The sequence below is a fragment of the Salmo salar genome, chromosome 02, assembly GCF_965601325.2.
Source record: "Salmo salar chromosome 02, fSalSal1, whole genome shotgun sequence".
Taxonomy (NCBI): Eukaryota; Metazoa; Chordata; class Actinopteri; order Salmoniformes; family Salmonidae; genus Salmo; species Salmo salar.
In genome coordinates, this window is record NC_138292.1 from 17,896,090 (window position 1) to 17,916,665 (window position 20,576).

A 20,576-nucleotide genomic window follows, 5' to 3' on the forward strand; every position below is an offset into this window, starting at 1 on the left:
AGATGGATAGATCATCAATATTCCACATAACGATTACAAGGAGATAAAGCAACATAATGCTGAGCCACCTTTATTACTTGTTTCGATGTCTGATACTTTGTAATGACATAGCTGGGAGCAGTGCCAGAAAAAACTACCCACAGAGAGAACGAGAGCGAGAGAGAACGAGAGAGGCCCAACAATGCTAATTAAGGAGAAGAAGGGAGTCGGAAGAGTACAATGTGGACTTGACTCTGACACACACTAGGGCCTCCAGTCAAGGCTGGCTGGTTCTGGGCATAACAACATGGGGCCAGACATGAGCAGTACGGTGTCGAAGGGCCTTAGTGAATTGAGGAGACGCAGCCTAATCTAACAGACCTCCACTAGTGGAGAGAGAAGCAGCCTATCTAACAGTCCTCCACCAGTGGAGAGAGAAGCAGCCTATCTAACAGTCCTCCACCAGTGGAGAGAGAAGCAGCCTATCTAACAGTCCTCCACCAGTGGAGAGAGAAGCAGCCTATCTAACAGTCCTCCACCAGTGGAGAGAGAAGCAGCCAATCTAACAGTCCTCCACCAGTGGAGAGAGAAGCAGCCTATCTAACAGTCCTCCACCAGTGGAGAGAGAAGCAGCCTATCTAACAGTCCTCCACCAGTGGAGAGAGAAGCAGCCTATCTAACAGTCCTCCACCAGTGGAGAGAGAAGCAGCCTATCTAACAGTCCTCCACCAGTGGAGAGAGAAGCAGCCTATCTAACAGTCCTCCACCAGTGGAGAGAGAAGCAGCCTATCTAACAGTCCTCCACCAGTGGAGAGAGAAGCAGCCAATCTAACAGTCCTCCACCAGTGGAGAGAGAAGCAGCCTATCTAACAGACCTCCACCAGTGGAGAGAGAAGCAGCCTATCTAACAGTCCTCCACCAGTGGAGAGAGAAGCAGCCTATAGTGGTGTTTGTCAGACCATGAGACATCCCGAAATTCTGTCTTCTCACAAAAACGTGTAGCGTCTGAACGGTTTGCTCTACAAACTATTCCACTCTATGGAAAGGAAAGGCTCTCTCAAAGACTATGGTGTTCTACGTTTTGCGCTACGACCCCCACAAGTATCAAGGGATTGGCAGGACAAAGTTTGGGGAACCCTGGGCTATAGTAGTAAATGCCAAATACAATATGTTTTTTTTTTTTTATTGGGGGGGGGGGGGGGATACCTAAAGGGACAAAGAGACAGAGCGAGAGAGAGGTAGATATGTAGAGCAGTGATAGTCAATGTGAGAATGGGAGCGAGGGATGAAGTGTGTGATGAAACAAAAAAACGCGAGAAGAAAAGAAAGCAGACGGAAGGTAGTGAGGAAGGTAGGAGAAGTATGAGGGGGAAGAGAAAGCGTGTATGAAGGGATGTAGAATGGCATGACATAAGGAGAAAGAGGAGAGGTGACGATGGACAAGGTGAGAGCCTCATGAGAATAAGAAAGACAGGAAAAAGAGAGAAAGTCAGTTGAAGTCAGACGATGAGGGGAGGAGAAAAGAAAGTAGAGACAAAAGAGTTGAGTTTTAATCAGTGACCCAGGAGAGTCTGGCTGTAGACAGAGAGAGAGACAGAGAGCTTCTGTGAGTGTAATGTTTACTGTTCACTTTTTTATTGTTTATCATCTACCTCACTTGCTTTGGCAATGTAAACATATGTTTCCCATGCCAATAAAACCCTTTGAATTGAAATTGAGAAAGATCAAGAGTGAGCGAGGTACAGTAGAGAGAGCATGAGGTCGAGAAAGAGAGAGGAGGAGATGGACTTTAATTGGTCTCCACTCCACACTGAGCACATGAGGGGGATGAGGGGGGGCAGAGAAAGAAAGAGGGAGAAAAAGAGAAATAAAAGACAGGATGTGTGTCTCGGGCGGCAAGTTCAGGTCCGTCAGCGGGAGTCTTTATAGGGGAGCGACAGAGCGAGGGAGTCAGTGGAGGGGGAAAAGGAGAGAGAATAGAATGGAGAGAGAGAGGGGGGTCTCAAGTTAAGTGTGTGGACAGAGAAAAGAGCCCCAAAATGACTGGGGCATCAGAAAGAGAGAGAACAGAGGAAATTAAATGAACACAGAGAGAGGACACAAAGAGAGAGAGTAAGAAGGATTAACGGAGAGAGAGAAAGAGAGGACAGAAAATGCTTACAGTGTGAGCAGTATGTGTTTCAGGAAGGATTTCCATTTCCCATGTGTAATACAGCCCCACTATCCAGTCAAAAGCCTAGGTCACTGATCCCCTGGTTGATGAGCGCTGCAGGGTGTGCAGACTTTAGTTCCAGCCTAGTATTCACACACCTGGTTTAACTAATAAAGGACTTAGATTATTAGTTGAAACAGGTGAGCTAGAGCTGGGTGGGGAAAAACTGCATGCTAAAAGGGAAGTGGACCAATTTGAAACATGTCAGAAAACACAGTAGAGGGGTGCCGCAGTCCTCAACACAGTTACTAGAGAGGTGCCGCAGTCCTCAACACAGTTACTAGAGAGGTGCCGCAGTCCTCAACACAGTTACTAGAGAGGTGCCGCAGTCCTCAACACAGTTACTAGAGAGGTGCCGCAGTCCTCAACACAGTTACTAGAGAGGTGCCGCAGTCCTCAACACAGTTACTAGAGAGGTGCCGCAGTCCTCAACACAGTTACTAGAGAGGTGTCGCAGTCCTCAACACAGTTACTAGAGAGGTGTCGCAGTCCTCAACACAGTTACTAGAGAGGTGCCGCAGTCCTCAACACAGTTACTAGAGAGGTGCCGCAGTCCTCAACACAGTTACTAGAGAGGTGCCGCAGTCCTCAACACAGTTACTAGAGAGGTGCCGCAGTCCTCAACACAGTTACTAGAGAGGTGCCGCAGTCCTCAACACAGTTACTAGAGAGGTGTCGCAGTCCTCAACACAGTTACTAGAGAGGTGCCGCAGTCCTCAACACAGTTAGTAGAGAGGTGCCGCAGTCCTCAACACAGTTAGTAGAGAGGTGCCGCAGTCCTCAACACAGTTACTAGAGCGGTGCCGCAGTCCTCAACACAGTTACTAGAGAGGTGCCGCAGTCCTCAACACAGTTACTAGAGAGGTGCCGCAGTCCTCAACACAGTTACTAGAGAGGTGTCGCAGTCCTCAACACAGTTACTAGAGAGGTGCCGCAGTCCTCAACACAGTTAGTAGAGAGGTGCCGCAGTCCTCAACACAGTTAGTAGAGAGGTGCCGCAGTCCTCAACACAGTTAGTAGAGAGGTGCCGCAGTCCTCAACACAGTTACTAGAGAGGTGCCGCAGTCCTCAACACAGTTACTAGAGCGGTGCCGCAGTCCTCAACACAGTTAGTAGAGAGGTGCCGCAGTCCTCAACACAGTTACTAGAGAGGTGCCGCAGTCCTCAACACAGTTACTAGAGAGGTGCCGCAGTCCTCAACACAGTTACTAGAGAGGTGCCGCAGTCCTCAACACAGTTACTAGAGAGGTGCCGCAGTCCTCAACACAGTTACTAGAGAGGTGCCGCAGTCCTCAACACAGTTACTAGAGAGGTGTTGCAGTCCTCAACACAGTTACTAGAGAGGTGCCGCAGTCCTCAACACAGTTACTAGAGAGGTGCCGCAGTCCTCAACACAGTTACTAGAGAGGTGCCGCAGTCCTCAACACAGTTACTAGAGAGGTGCCGCAGTCCTCAACACAGTTACTAGAGAGGTGTCGCAGTCCTCAACACAGTTACTAGAGAGGTGCCGCAGTCCTCAACACAGTTAGTAGAGAGGTGCCGCAGTCCTCAACACAGTTAGTAGAGAGGTGCCGCAGTCCTCAACACAGTTACTAGAGCGGTGCCGCAGTCCTCAACACAGTTACTAGAGAGGTGCCGCAGTCCTCAACACAGTTACTAGAGAGGTGCCGCAGTCCTCAACACAGTTACTAGAGAGGTGCCGCAGTCCTCAACACAGTTAGTAGAGAGGTGCCGCAGTCCTCAACACAGTTAGTAGAGAGGTGCCGCAGTCCTCAACACAGTTAGTAGAGAGGTGCCGCAGTCCTCAACACAGTTACTAGAGAGGTGCCGCAGTCCTCAACACAGTTACTAGAGCGGTGCCGCAGTCCTCAACACAGTTACTAGAGCGGTGCCGCAGTCCTCAACACAGTTACTAGAGCGGTGCCGCAGTCCTCAACACAGTTACTAGAGCGGTGTCGCAGTCCTCAACACAGTTAGTAGAGAGGTGCCGCAGTCCTCAACACAGTTAGTAGAGAGGTGCCGCAGTCCTCAACACAGTTACTAGAGAGGTGCCGCAGTCCTCAACACAGTTACTAGAGAGGTGCCGCAGTCCTCAACACAGTTAGTAGAGAGGTGCTGTAGACTTCAACACAGTTAGTAGAGAGGTGCCGCAGTCCTCAACACAGTTACTAGAGAGGTGCCGCAGTCCTCAACACAGTTAGTAGAGAGGTGCTGTAGACTTCAACACAGTTAGTAGAGAGGTGCTGTAGACTTCAACACAGTTAGTAGAGAGGTGCCGTAGACTTCAACACAGTTAGTAGAGAGGTGCCGTAGACTTCAACACAGTTAGTAGAGAGGTGCCGTAGACTTCAACACAGTTAGTAGAGAGGTGCCGTAGACTTCAACACAGTTAGTAGAGAGGTGCTGTAGACTTCAACACAGTTAGTAGAGAGGTGCTGTAGACTTCAACACAGTTAGTAGAGAGGTGCTGTAGACTTCAACACAGTTAGTAGAGAGGTGCCGTAGACTTCAACACAGTTAGTAGAGAGGTGCCGTAGACTTCAACACAGTTAGTAGAGAGCTGCCGCAGTCCTCAACACAGTTAGTAGAGAGGTGCGTAAGACTTCAACACAGTTAGTAGAGAGGTGCCGTAGACTTCAACACAGTTACTAGAGAGGTGCCGTAGGCTTCAACACAGGGACAGCACTGAGACAGCTCTTGACTAAACTGATTCCTAATCAATAAATGCCGCAGAGTATTGGTGATCAATCTACAAGACGGGGCCCATCGATCTGGGCCACTCAAACAGGACACACACACAGTATTGATCCCCTGTGTGTTTGTGTTCAACCCCTCAGGTCACGATGCATAGCTTTATTACCTGTATCAGCTATACACACACACACACACACACACACACTAGAGATCGACCGATTAATTAGGGCCGATTTTAAGTTTATAACAATCGGTAAATTGGTATTTTTGGCCTCCGATTTGCCGATTTGTAAAAAAAAATGTTACACACCTTTATTTAACTAAGCAAGTCAGATTAAGAACACATTCTTATTTTCAATGACGGCCTAGGAACGGGGGTTAACTGCCTTGTTCAGGGGGATTCGGGGATTTGTTTTTTCAACCTTCTGGTTACTAGTCCAATGCTCTAACCACCTCCCTTACATTGCACTCCACGAGGAGCATGCATGGCCTGTTACGCGAGGGCAGCAAGGAGCCAAGGTAAGGTGCTAGCTAGCATTAAACTTATCTAGCTAGCACTGTCGTTGCACCAATGTACCTAACCATAAACATCAATGCCTTTCTTTAAAATCAATACACAAGTATATATTTTTAAAACTGCATATTTAGTTAATATTGCCTGCTAACATGAAACTGTGTCACTGCTCTTGCGTTCATTGCCTGGCTCGTTGCGAACTAATTTGCCAGAATTGTACATAATTATGACATACCATTGAAGGTTGTGCAATGTAACAGGAATATTTAGACTTAGGGATGCCACCCGTTAGATAAAAATACTGACCGGTTTCGTATTTCACTGAAAGAAAAAACGTTTTGTTTTCAAGATGATAGTTCCGGATTCGACCATATTAATGACCAAAGGCTCGTATTTCTGTGTGTTATTATGTTATAATTAAGTCTATGATTTGATAGAGCAGTCTGACTGAGCGGTGGTAGGCAGCAGCAGGCTCGTAAGCATTCATTCAAAAAGCACTTTTGTGCGTTTTGCCAGCAGCTCTTCGCAATGCATTGTGCTGTTTATGACTTCAAGCCTGTCAACTCCCAAGATTAGGCTGGTGTAACCGATATGAAATGGCTAGCTAGTTAGCGGGTGCGCGTTAATAGCGTTTCAAACGTCACTCGCTCTGAGACTTGGAGTAGTTGTTCCCCTTGCTCTACATGGGTAACGCTGCTTCGAGGGTGGCTGTTGTCGATGTGTTCCTGGTTCGAGCCCAGGTAGGAGCGAGGAGAGGGACGGAAGCTATACTGTTACACTGGCAATACTAAAGTACCTATAAGAACATCCAATAGTCAAAGGTATATAAAATACAAATCGTATAGAGAGAAATAGTCCTATAATTCCTATAATAACTACAACCTAAAACTTCTTACCTGGGAATATTGAAGACATGTTAAAAGGAACCACCAGCTTTCATATGTTCCCATGTTCTGAGCAAGGGACTTAAACGTTAGCTTTCTTACATGGCACATATTGCACTTTTACTTTCTTCTCCAACACTTTGTTTTTGCATTATTTAAACCAAATTGAACATGTTTCATTATTTATTGATGTATTAGGTTAAAATAAGTGTTCATTCAGTATTGTTGTAATTGTCATTATTACAAATATATAAATAAAAAAATATATACATACACACATATATATACACACATACACATATATATATGTGTGTATGTATATATATACATACATACATACATATATATATATATACATACATACATACATACATATATATATATATATATATATATATATATATACACACACACACATATATACACACACATACATATATACACACACATATACATACATATACACATATATACACACACATATACATACACACATATATACACACACACACACACACACATATACATACATACACACACACACACACACACACACACACATATACACATACACACACACACACACACACACACACACACACACACACACACACACACACACACACACACACACACACACACACACACACACACACACACACATATATCAGCCTGCACGGTGTTGGGCTGTAAGCACAACCCCCACCTGTGGACGTCGGGCCCTCATACCACCCTCATGGAGTCGGTTTCTGACCGTTTGAGCAGACACATGCACATTTGTGGCCTGCTGGAGGTCATTTTGCAGGGCTCTGGCAGTGCTCCTCCTGCTCCTCCTTGCACAAAGGCGGAGGTATCTATAAAAATGTAAAATATATATACTGCTCAAAAAAATAAAGGGAACACTTAAACAACACATCCTAGATCTGAATGAAAGAAATAATCTTATGAAATACTTTTTCTTTACATAGTTGAATGTGCTGACAACAAAATCACACAAAAATAATCAATGGAAATCCAATTTATCAACCCATGGAGGTCTGGATTTGGAGTCACACTCAAAATTAAAGTGGAAAACCACACTACAGGCTGATCCAACTTTGATGTAATGTCCTTAAAACAAGTCAAAATGAGGCTCAGTAGTGTGTGTGGCCTCCATGTGCCTGTATGACCTCCCAACAATGCCTGGGCATGCTCCTGATGAGGTGGCGGATGGTCTCCTGAGGGATCTCCTCCCAGACCTGGACTAAAGCATCCGCCAACTCCTGGACAGTCTGTGGTGCAACGTGGCGTTGGTGGATGGAGCGAGATATGATGTCCCAGATGTGCTCAATTGGATTCAGGTCTGGGGAACGGACGGGCCAGTCCATAGCATCAATGCCTTCCTCTTGCAGCAACTGCTGACACACTCCAGCCACATGAGGTCTAGCATTGTCTTCCATTAGGAGGAACCCAGGGCCAACCGCACCAGCATATGGTCTCACAAGGGGTCTGAGGATCTCATCTCGGTACCTAATGGCAGTCAGGCTACCTCTGGCGAGCACATGGAGGGCTGTACGGCCCCCCAAAGAAATGCCACCCCACACCATGACTGACCCACTGCCAAACCGGTCATGCTGGAGGATGTTGCAGGCAGCAGAACGTTCTCCACGGCGTCTCCAGACTCTGTCACGTCTGTCACGTGCTCAGTGTGAACCTGCTTTCATCTGTGAAGAGCACAGGGCGCCAGTGGCGAATTTGCCAATCTTGGTGTTCTCTGGCAAATGCCAAACGTCCTGCACGGTGTTGGGGCTGTAAGCACAACCCCCACCTGTGGACGTCGGGCCCTAATACCACCCTCATGGAGTCTGTTTCTGACCGTTTGAGCAGACACATGCACATTTGTGGCCTGCTGGAGGTCATTTTGCAGGGCTCTGGCAGTGCTTCTCCTGCTCCTCCTTGTACAAAGGCGGAGGTAGCGGTCCTGCTGCTGGGTTGTTGCCCTCCTACGGCCTCCTCCACGTCTCCTGATGTACTGTCCTGTCTCCTGCTAGCGCCTCCATGCTCTGGACACTACGCTGACAGACACAGCAAACCTTCTTGCCACAGCTCGCATTGATGTGCCATCCTGGATGAGCTGCACTACCTGAGCCACTTGTGTGGGTTGTAGACTCTGTCTCATGCTACCACTAGTGTGAAAGCACCACCAGCATTCAAAAGTGACCAAAACATCAGCCAGGAAGCATAGGAACTGAGAAGTGGTCTGTGGTCCCCACCTGCAGAACCACTCCTTTATTGGGGGTGTCTTGCTAATTGCCTATAATTTCCACCTGTTGTCTATTCCATTTGCACAACAGCATGTGAAATGTATTGTCAATCAGTGTTGCTTCCTAAGTGGACAGTTTGATTTCACAGAAGTGTGATTGACTTCGAGTTACATTGTGTTGTTTAAGTGTTCCCTTTATTTTTTTGAGCAGTGTATATTTTTTAAAATATCGCCCGATTAATCGGTATCGGCATTTTGGGTCCTCCAATAATCGGCAGCGGCGTTGAAAAATCATAATCGTTTGACCTCTAACACACACACAGGTATGTTTACTTTGGCGTACTGCAGGGTGTGTGTGTGCAGGCAGTGACAGCAGTGTGTTTACATAGGGGTGTACCACCTGTAGTGAGTGTCAGTCACTGTGACTCCTCTCCTGTCTAAAGCTGCTCACAGATCTTGTCAAACTACCTCTCCTCTTCCTCCCCCCTTCTCTCCCCCCTTTGCTATTCCCCCCCTCTACCTTTACATATCAATCACTCTTTCCCCACCCATCGTTGTCTCTCTCTTCTCCTCATCTCAGACTCTTCCTCTCACGTGTCCCTCCATCCTCCCCCATCCTCAGCTCAGATGATGTATGCTCTGGCAATTACAGAGAGGGTGTCAAACACTGTTTAACCGTTCTTTCTTTCTCCCCCTCGATATCTCACCCCTCCCTCCAGACCTTGGAGGAGGTGGTACACCCTAATTATACCCAGGATGCTCTGCGCCAGCTGCAAGCCAGGGGAGCTGTGACAGAACAGAGAATCATGGAAGTGCTGTAGAACAGTGTCACAGAGTAGAATGTCAGAGCAGCCAATCAGTGAGAGAACAAAGTGAAATAGGAAGAGAATCAAATACAGGGCAGTGTAGAACACACACACAGGCCAGGGGCCAGGGGCCAGGGGATAACACCATGATATTGCTGGAACACAGAAACAGACAGTAGAGAGGAGGACTAGGGGAATGTCTTGCCAGACAGCCCATGTCCAGCCTTCTTCCTGACACTAGGTGTGTGTTCCGTTCTGTCGTTGGTGCAGTGTGTAGTCCAGGAAGACGGATGTGGAGTTAGGACGTCAGGACGACTGTGCTACGTTAACTCTATGAAACTAATTCCTTCTCACTATGGAAGATAACAATAACCCACATGTTGAGTGCTTCAATAATACAGCAATGTAAAATATATCCAATTAACAACTACAAAATCTCCCAACTGAATCAAAAGAATATTGTAAATAACGGATGGTATTACTGATGAGTGTGTGTGAGGATTAGGAGTGTACAGTATGTGTGTCTGCATGTGTATTGTGTGTGTGTGTGTAGTTGTAATGAAATGCAGGAGGTTGACTGTGGCAGGGACCTTTGATCCTTTATTTGAGAGAATTATTAAACAAGCAACAATCCCTCAGCAGACAGTCACCCTGGAATACAGAACACTTACTCTACATACTACTGTCAACTACACAACACGCATACTGAATAGAACCACACTTTACTACTGCGCATACAAAGTACATACTGCGCATACAAAGTACATGACAAAAGGTAAGTTGTGCTACTACACACTAAGTACCAAAATACACTAAATGGCAAATAATAATATTATATTAAATATTATACACCATTACATAAGAGAACAGTGTACTAGTACATGGGGGGGGGGGGGGGGGGGGGTGTTGCTGTTGTAGTGACTGTGGAGAGGTTGTGCGGCTCGGTGGAGCCCAAACTCTTCCTTGATTGGGCATAGCATGATGTCGTAACAACCCTCTACGAAAGTCTGTCTAGCTTGCTGTAACAATAATACAGGAAGTTGGTTGCACAATGATTTCCAACATTTCTTCTGAGTTCCAAACATAACAGGTAGTCATCATTACCATGGAATAACAACTCAGAGGAGTTGTGTAGTGGTGTGTAGCAACATGTCAATGACAGAACACTATTTCTCTGTGTAGTCCAGAGCAGATAATGCCCTGAACCACTGGTACAGGGTCAGATATTATTCCTCCCCCAAATGTATATGGGTTGGACTAGGGGTGGGAATCTGATCCTAGAACTGTGGTTAGGGGTACTTCTACTTCAAGTGTATGAAACCGTCCTTGACCTCCAGCAGTCCATCAAAGAGGAAGAGAGGAGAGGAAATGATGGGGGTAGAGAAACAACAAAAGGGAAAAGGGGGGATGCAGGGAGTGAGAAACAACAAAGGGGATGCAGGAAGTAGGAAACAACAAAGGGGTAGCAGGGAGTGAGAATCAACAAAGGGGGGAAGCAGGGAGTGAGAATCAACAAAGGGGGGAAGCAGGGAGTGAGAATCAACAAAGGGGGGAAGCAGGGAGTGAGAATCAACAAAGGGGGATGCAGGGAGTGAGAAACAACAAAGGGGATGCAGGGAGTGAGAAACAACAAAGGGGATGCAGGGAGTGAGAATCAACAAAGGGGGGAAGCAGGGAGTGAGAATCAACAAAGGGGGGATGCAGGGAGTGAGAATCAACAAAGGGGGGAAGCAGGGAGTGAGAATCAACAAAGGGGGGATACAGGGAGTGAGAAACAACAAAGGGGGGATACAGGGAGTGAGAAACAAAGGGGATGCAGGAAGTGAGAAACAAAGGGGGATACAGGAAGTGAGAAACAACAAAGGGGGGTGCAGGGAGTGAGAAACAACAAAGGGGGGATACAGGGAGTGAGAAACAACAAAGGGGGGAAGCAGGGAGTGAGAATCAACAAAGGGGGGAAGCAGGGAGTGAGAATCAACAAAGGGGGGATACAGGGAGTGAGAAACAACAAAGGGGGGATACAGGGAGTGAGAAACAACAATGGGGATGCAGGAAGTGAGAAACAACAAAGGGGATGCAGGGAGTGAGAAACAACAAAGGGGATAAAGGAAGTGAGAAACAACAAAGGGGGGTGCAGGGAGTGAGAAACAACAAAGGGGGGTGCAGGGAGTGAGAAACAACAAAGGGGGATGCAGGGAGTGAGAAACAACAAAGGGGGATACAGGAAGTGAGAAACAACAAGGGTGAGAACATTACTCCCTAAAGGCTTCCATCACTCCAGCGATCTGTCCACATGCCATCCTTCCATCACTGAGTGAAAAAGAGGAACATTGAGCACCACTGCCCATGAGAACACATAGAAAGGGGAGAGAGGAAGAGGGGGAGACCTCTTTCCCCTCAATGTCCTACAGGTACCATGAATAATGCACATTTACTAATAACGACAAACTTCTGGTAGCAGACATTTTAGAAAATGAACACAGGTCTCAATCTCTAAAGCACAAGCCCACCTGTTAATGTGTAGTCAGCTAATCTTTATATTTCAAGTTTAGCCAACTTGGATATATTTGCTAGCTAATGAGGTAATACATTTTAATTGTTATGAACGCAACCCTTTGTCCGTCTCCAACTGTTTAAACAGCATGCTAGCCTGTCCACTTTGTTCACGTGTTGAAATCAAGTGGCCTACCGTATTTCTCAGAATGAGAACAAGTTGCCAATTCCTTATATAATTGTGTTTTATGCTTATTGCAAATTTATGAAACACAGACTAGACAGCTAGTATAACAGTGTTTTGTTAAAATGCTGTTAGTGGCACGTGGTACTGCAATCCCACTCACAACAAACTGAGCATTGATTTTCCAGAAGCAGTGTTGATTGATTCTCCTGTTTCAGTAGCGTCTGCTCTGAGTGCAGTTTGAGGAGTTGAGACAGAAAAAGGGTCTAGTTAAAAGGTTAACTCCTCTATTACAGTAAAATAATGTCTCAGTGTGTTTCAGTCTCCATATGACCCATTCTGTTGGACCAAACCTCAAAATCAAATAGCGAGTTCTCAGAGAGAAAAGTGATCTCTCATCTTTGCTGTTGTGAGTGGCAGGGGGAGGGGCTTGATGTGTGGGGGAGGAGCTTGGTGTGTGGGGGAGGAGCTTGGTGTGCGGGGGGGAGGAGCTTGGTGTGCGGGGGGGAGGAGCTTGGCGTGCGGGGGGGGAGCTTGACGTGCGGGGGGGGAGCTTGACGTGCGGGGGGGGAGCTTGACGTGCGGGGGGGGAGCTTGGCGTGCGGGGGAGGAGCTTGGCGTGTGGGGGAGGAGCTTGGTGTGTGGGGGAGGAGCTTGGCGTGCGGGGGAGGAGCTTGGCGTGCGGGGGAGGAGCTTGGCGTGCGGGGGAGGAGCTTGGTGTGTGGGGGAGGAGCTTGGCGTGCGGGGGAGGAGCTTGGTGTGTGGGGGAGGAGCTTGGTGTGTGGGGGAGGAGCTTGGTGTGTGGGTAAATAGGAAGGTGCACACAGCACAGAAGGCGCGAAGGAGACGAGAACAAAGCGACAACATTTGGCCAAGCGCACAAACTTAAACACGTGAATCTTGCGATACAGGCATTTGGAATATCACGCAAAAACATACATTGGAATTAATTGGATACATGGCACAGCACTAACGCCTCCCCTCCACATTGAATCTCATATGATTCTATACTGTCTCTCATTCACTCCTTTATCCAGCATTAAGTCATTTAGTCTCAGTTTCCTCATTACAGACCCAATGTGGCCTAAGCAGCTCAGACATGCATGTTGTCTAACCTAGTGCTTAGGCCTCTGTCCACTCTCTGTCTCCTCCACACGTACAGACAGACTTAAACCCCCCCGGACATCTGGGACCCCCCCACCATCCTCCCTGTCCTACCCAGCTGCCCTCTAAAATCTCCCCTCTATTCCACTGTGTATCTTTAACTCTGCATTGTTGGAAAGGGACCAGTAAGTAAACATTTCACTGTTAGTCGACACCTGTTGTTTACGAGGCATGTGACCAATAAAAATGTATTTGACCCCCCCCGACCCCCCAGTAGAGTAAATGGGACATTAGAGGAAGACATTGGTCTGATCTCTTCCCTTTGGGTCTCCGTGTGTTGTACTTCCTATTGTCATCTCTCCTTCATCCGATGTGTGTGTGCTGTATTTCCTATTGTCATCTCTCCTTCATCCGATGTGTGTGTGTTGTACTTCCTATTGTCATCTCTCCTTCATCCGATGTGTGTGTGTTGTACTTCCTATTGTCATCTCTCCTTCATCCGATGTGTGTGTGTTGTACTTCCTATTGTCATCTCTCCTTCATCCGATGTGTGTGTGTGTTGTACTTCCTATTGTCATCTCTCCTTCATCCGATGTGTGTGTTGTACTTCCTATTGTCATCTCTCCTTCATCCGATGTGTGTGTGTGTTGTACTTCCTATTGTCATCTCTCCTTCATCCGATGTGTGTGTTGTACTTCCTATTGTCATCTCTCCTTCATCCGATGTGTGTGTTGTACTTCCTATTGTCATCTCTCCTTCATCCGATGTGTGTGTGTGTTGTACTTCCTATTGTCATCTCTCCTTCATCCGATGTGCGTGTTGTACTTCCCACACTTCCTACAGGGATAACAGGAAGTGCATCTTGACCCCTCCCTCCTGCCCGTCCTGCTGTCTGTGGTCCTCCAGTCCGTGGTCACTGCTGCTAAACATAGACACCGTCAGGAGGATCCTAGCACTCTGTTCAGCTGTGTGTTTACATGAGTTGGAGCTGAGCTCAGTGTGTGGTAGTTAGTAACAGGCTTCACTGGTGTGTGAGTGTTCAGCATTACTGAAGTGATTGGCTGCCCCGCTCTCCCGCAGCATGATCCTTTAAATGACCTGCAGCCTCAGATGGTTCTACTCCCCGTATCTCTCAACGGAGAGTGGATACACACACTCTGGGGGATACACACACTCTGGGGGATACACACACTCTGGGGGATACACACACTCTGGGGGATACACACACTCTGGGGGATACACACACTCTGGGGGATACACACACTCTGGGGAAGCAAGGGGCCCGGTCAGCTTAAGCGACAGCCCAGACCCTATTTTATGCCTGTTAAGGGCCTGAGCGCTGTGTGTGTGTGTGTGTGTGTGTGTGTGTGTGTGTGTGTGTGTGTGTGTGTGTGTGTGTGTTCGGAGGGAGTGAGCAGCAGTAGCAGGAAACAGGAGGACCACACAGCTGAGGAGAACGGGGCCAATCATCATAGAGACGAGCCTCCAACAGAACCAGTCCAATAGGACTCCAGCTCTAGCTTTGGGAAATTACTTCTTCCTGTTCCACTTAGAATCTTTATCCAGAAAGGAATTCAAACAAAAAAAAAACACACACACACACACACACACACACACCCTGGACAAATACATGCACAAAGTCACACACACACTGGACAAATACATGCACAAAGTCACACACACCCTGGACAAATACATGCAAAGTCACACACACACCCTGGACAAATACATGCAAAGTTACACACACCCTGGACAAATACATGCAAAGTTACACACACCCTGGACAAATACATGCAAAGTTACACACACCCTGGACAAATACATGCAAAGTTACACACACCCTGGACAAATACATGCAAAGTCACACACACACCCTGGACAAATACATGCAAAGTTACACACACCCTGGACAAATACATGCAAAGTTACACACACCCTGGACAAATACATGCAAAGTCACACACACCCTGGACAAATATCATGCACAAAGTCACACACACCCTGGACAAATACATGCAAAGTCACACACACCCTGGACAAATACATGCACAAAGTCACACACACCCTGGACAAATACATGCACAAAGTCACACACACACTGGACAAATACATGCACAAAGTCACACACACCCTGGACAAATACATGCAAAGTCACACACACACCCTGGACAAATACATGCAAAGTTACACACACCCTGGACAAATACATGCAAAGTTACACACACCCTGGACAAATACATGCAAAGTCACACACACACCCTGGACAAATACATGCACAAAGTCACACACACCCTGGACAAATATCATGCACAAAGTCACACACACCCTGGACAAATACATGCAAAGTCACACACACCCTGGACAAATACATGCACAAAGTCACACACACTGTAGTTTCAAGCTTTCAGACAAACACACAGGAAGTGTATTCCATTCTGTCAAGCCCATCAGAAGTAGAGGAGTGTGTCTGTGAGCAGAGTGAGTGGAGTGTGTGTGCGGTGAGTGTGTGTGCGCGGCGAGGGCACGTAGGGGTAAATAAGGTCAGCCGTACTGTTGCCTAGGAAACAATCAATCCAAGGCTGGGATTCAAGTCAAGCCTCAGCCCCACCCATTCCTCCAAACCTCAGAGTAATGAGTGCTCTCTAGGTCTCTAAACAGAGCTTAAATAACAGTGTTGTGTTATTATTGTACAATGTAGAAAATAGTCAAAATAAAGGAAAACCCTTGAATAAGTAGGTGTCCAAACTTTTCACTGGTACTGTGAAATATATATATACACACACGCATATATATATATATATATATATACACATATACACATACACACACACACACACACACATATACATACACACTTCTGCCGAGACGCACTTTTAAATGGATAGTCCACCCTGCTTTTTAGTCACAAAATCCCATGCTTAGGTACTCTCCATACCCTAGACTTTGTATGTAGTCTAGACTGTGTGTGTGGAGGTCTCAGAAAAGACCTCCTGTAAAAAGTAGGTTAAGGAGGACATACGGGCCTAAACACACACACACACACACACACACACACACACACACACACACACACACACACACACACACACACACACACAACGGAAACTTCAGCTTGGTGAAAAGGGCACTCACTAAGCAAATAGAGTACACCAATAAATCAGCTCTGGCTTTGAGAAACCATCATTTACTAACTGGGTCAGTCTTCTGATGGTATGCACTCTTTCTTTCCTCTCCCTCTCGTTCTGACGTGAAGGTCAGTGTGAGTACTAACACTGCTCAGAGGTTGATATACGTGGACCAGGTGTTCTCTCCGTCTTTCTCTCCCCCTCTCCTTTCCTCATCCCTCTCTCTGACGCCTCTGTGGTTGTTAGTGGAGGAACAGAGGAGAGGACGGCAGGACTGGGCTCCGGGGTTGTGAGCCCTCGTTTAGAACACACACACACACTCGTTTAGACAACTAGGATCCTGCCCCAGCACAGCGGACCGGCCTGAATTATTTAAGTGGAGAGAGGGAGAGGAGGAGGGAGGAGAGAGGAGGAAGAAGCAGAGAGGAAGGAGGGAAGAAGGAGAGAGGAAGGAAGGAAGGAAGGAAGAAGAGAGGAGGGAAGGAAGGAAGAAGAGAGGAGGGAAGGAAGGAAGAAGGAGAGGAGGGAATGAATGTGTGAACAATGAGAGTCGACAGGGCAGGGAATTGCCAGGGACCTCACAATACAATATTATCCCAATACTTATTTTGTATTTATTATGGATCCCCATTAGTTCCTGTCAAGGCAGCAGCTACTCTTCCTGGGGTTTATTATAGATCCCCCATTAGGTCCTGCCAAGGTAGCAGCTACTCTTCCTGGGGTTTATTATGGATCCCCATTAGTTCCTGCCAAGGCAGCAGCTACACTTCATGGGGTCTAGCAAAACTAAGGCAGTTTATACAATTTTAAAAACATCATAATACATTCACAGACTTCACAACACACTGTGTACCCTCAGGCCCATACTCCACCACATATCTAAAATACAAAATCCATGTGTGTGTGTATAGTGCGTATGTTATCGTGTGCGTATGTTATCATGTGCGTCTGTGCCTATGTTTGTGTGCCTTCACAGTCCCCGCTGTTCCATAAGGTGTATTTTTATATTTTCCCCCTTACATTTTACTGCTTGCGTCAGTTACTTGATGTGGAATAGAGTTCCATGTAGTCATGGCTCTATGTCGTACTGTGCGCCTCCCATAGTCTGTTCTGGACTTGGGGACTGTGAAGAGACCTCGTGGCATGTCTTACGTGCCGATACGTTGTGTATTGTGATTCTCATGATTCTACTGTATGTGTATTGTGATTCTCATGATTCTACTGTATGTGTATTGTGATTCTCATGATTCTACTGTATGTGTACTGTGATTCTCATGATTATACTGTATGTGCACTGTGATTCTCATGATTATACTGTATGTGCACTGTGATTCTCATGATTATACTGTATGTGTATTGTGATTCTCATGATTCTACTGTACGTGCACTGTGATTCTCATGATTCTACTGTACGTGCACTGTGATTCTCATGATTCTACTGTACGTGCACTGTGATTCTCATGATTCTACTGTATGTGTATTGTGATTCTCATGATTCTACTGTACGTGCATTGTGATTCTCATGATTCTACTGTACGTGCACTGTGATTCTCATGATTCTACTGTATGTGTATTGTGATTCTCATGATTCTACTGTATGTGTATTGTGATTCTCATGATTCTACTGTATGTGTATTGTGATTCTCATGATTCTACTGTATGTGTATTGTGATTCTCATGATTCTACTGTATGTGTATTGTGATTCTCATGATTCTACTGTATGTGCATTGTGATTCTCATGATTCTACTGTATGTGCATTGTGATTCTCAATTCTACTGTATGTGCATTGTGATTCTCAATTCTACTGTATGTGCATTGTGATTCTCAATTCTACTGTATGTGTATTGTGATTCTCATGATTCTACTGTATGTGTATTGTGATTCTCATGATTCTACTGTATGTGCACTGTGGTTCTCATGATTTTACTGTATGTGCACTGTGATTCTCATGATTTTACTGTATATGTATTGTGATTCTCAATTCTACTGTATGTGTATTGTGATTCTCATGATTCTACTGTATGTGTATTGTGATTCTCATGATTCTACTGTATGTGTATTGTGATTCTCATGATTCTACTGTATGTGCACTGTGATTCTCATGATTTTACTGTATGTGCAGTGTGATTCAATACTGTGATTTTATTTAGATTTGATGTTCCAAACATATTTCTGCTACAGATGGACAAGAGGGAGCCATGAGAAAACCAGTTTTGATCAGTCAGGGAAATAAAAGCGCTGAAAACAAATTGACTCCGTATTTAAAAAGAAGAAGAGTTTTAGTGTAGGTACAGCCAACAAGAGCTAAAATAATATTGTGATACTGTCAAAATGATATGATATATCAGGATATGTAACTCCATGGATTTTGTACCCCAGCACTATGAGCCGGCCCGTTCCAGTCCCTCTCAGTGAGCTCATTTAAAAGTTCTGGACTTGTTTACCTTCTTTTCCTCTCTTTCCTTCACTCCATCTTCAGCAGGTCTCATTTCCTCCCCCTGTCATCATTTCTCCACCCCTCTCCCTCCCTGCTCCCCACCTCTGTCCGTCTCCCTCCCTCCCTTTCTCTGTTTATCTAAGTACTTTCACGGTCACTGCCTAGGAATCCCAGGGGACTAAACTGCCCCATCTCACTATCCTACACTAACCAGCTCTCTCCCTCGCTCTTTCTCTCCTTCTCCCCCTTTCTCTCACACACTAACCCTCTCTGTCACAGCATGTCCACGATCCCCTCCCCCCCCCCCCCCCCCCATCTTTCTCCGTCCGATTGGGTCATGTTCATATCTAGTGGATCTGTCGGCAGGATGAAATGCCCCCCCCATTTCCCCCCCAGGCTGCCAGCTTTGTCCTGCTCTAGTCACGCACAGGACCCCAAAGCTCCCCCAGCCCATCTCCTCAGACACACAGTGCACGCACGCACACACATTCACGCACGCACACACACACACATCCCCCCCCCCCCCCCCCCCCTGACAGGGAAGTTGCCACGGCGACACGTGTTAGAAGAGACACACTAGTAAATAGTAAAACGTCCTAGTGGGTTGTAAATGTTTAAATCATGTCAGTCAAAGGCAAACGCTTCCTTCCATTTCCTTAATGCCTTGGCTCAATCTCTAGCTCTTAGTACAAGGCTAAGACTAATCTTTAGTAAGCCTAACCTAACCCAATAATGTAGACATCTATCTAAGTCACTGCTTGAGGTGAGCTTATGGCTCACTGTTGATGTACAGATGGCTAGAATGTAAAAGATTTGGGTTGAAAACGGGAGGTCAAAAAGTTGATGAACAAAGCAGGACGTGAAGATATCTGGTCAGTTTTCACACTGAATTCTGTCAATAACCCTTTGACTTCTGTAAATACATTATTCCTACATAATAAAACAGATTCATTGATTAGAAACTCAACCGCTAAAAAAGATTTATTCCAAGTCTCCTCATCCCTGTAAAATAAAATGTCTATACGTTCTATATTCTTTTCCTATTGTCTTTAAACATCTGCGGAGACTACAACTAAAAAGAGAAATATGGGAGACAAGTAGACGAGAGAGAGGAGTAGAGAAGAAGGGATAAAGTAGAGGTAGAATATAGTACAGGTAGAATAGAGTACAATAGAAACAGAGTAGAGGTAGAATAGAAACAGTGTAGAGGTAAAGTATAGTACAGGTAGAATAGAAACAGTGTAGAGGTAAAGTATAGTACAGGTAGAATACAGTACAATAGAAACATACAGTAGAGGTAGAATAGAGGTAAAGTATAGTATAGGTAGAATAGAGTACAATAGAAACATACAGTAGAGGTAGAATAGAGGTAAAGTATAGTAGAGGTAGAATAGAGTAGAAATATACAGTAGAATAGAGGTAAAGTATAGTATAGGTAGAATAGAGTAGAAACATACAGTAGAGGTAGAATAGAGGTAAAGTATAGTATAGGTAGAATAGAGTAGAATTGAAACATACAGTAGAGGTAGAATAGAGGTACAGTATAGTATAGGTAGAATAGAGTAGAATAGAAACATACAGTAGAGGTAGAATAGAGGTACAGTATAGTACAGGTAGAATAGAGTAGAAACATACAGTAGAATAGAGGTAAAGTATAATACAGGTAGAATAGAGTACAATAGAAACATACAGTAGAATAGAGGTAAAGTATAGTACAGGTAGAATAGAGTAGAATAGAAACAGTAGAATAGAGGTAAAGTATAGTACAGGTAGAATAGAGTAGAATAGAAACATACAGTAGAATAGAGGTAAAGTATAATACAGGTAGAATAGAGTAGAATAGAAACATACAGTAGAATAGAGGTAAAGTATAATACAGGTAGAATAGAGTAGAATAGAA

General features: G+C 45.6%; 1 protein-coding gene across 2 annotated transcripts in view; it reads right to left on the reverse strand.

The window, feature by feature from the left end:
• The window catches only part of LOC106575099 (ephrin-A4), a 63,752-nt gene that overhangs the window by 18,849 nt on the left and 24,327 nt on the right, over positions 1-20,576 (reverse strand). The gene's annotated exons all lie outside the window — the stretch shown is intronic.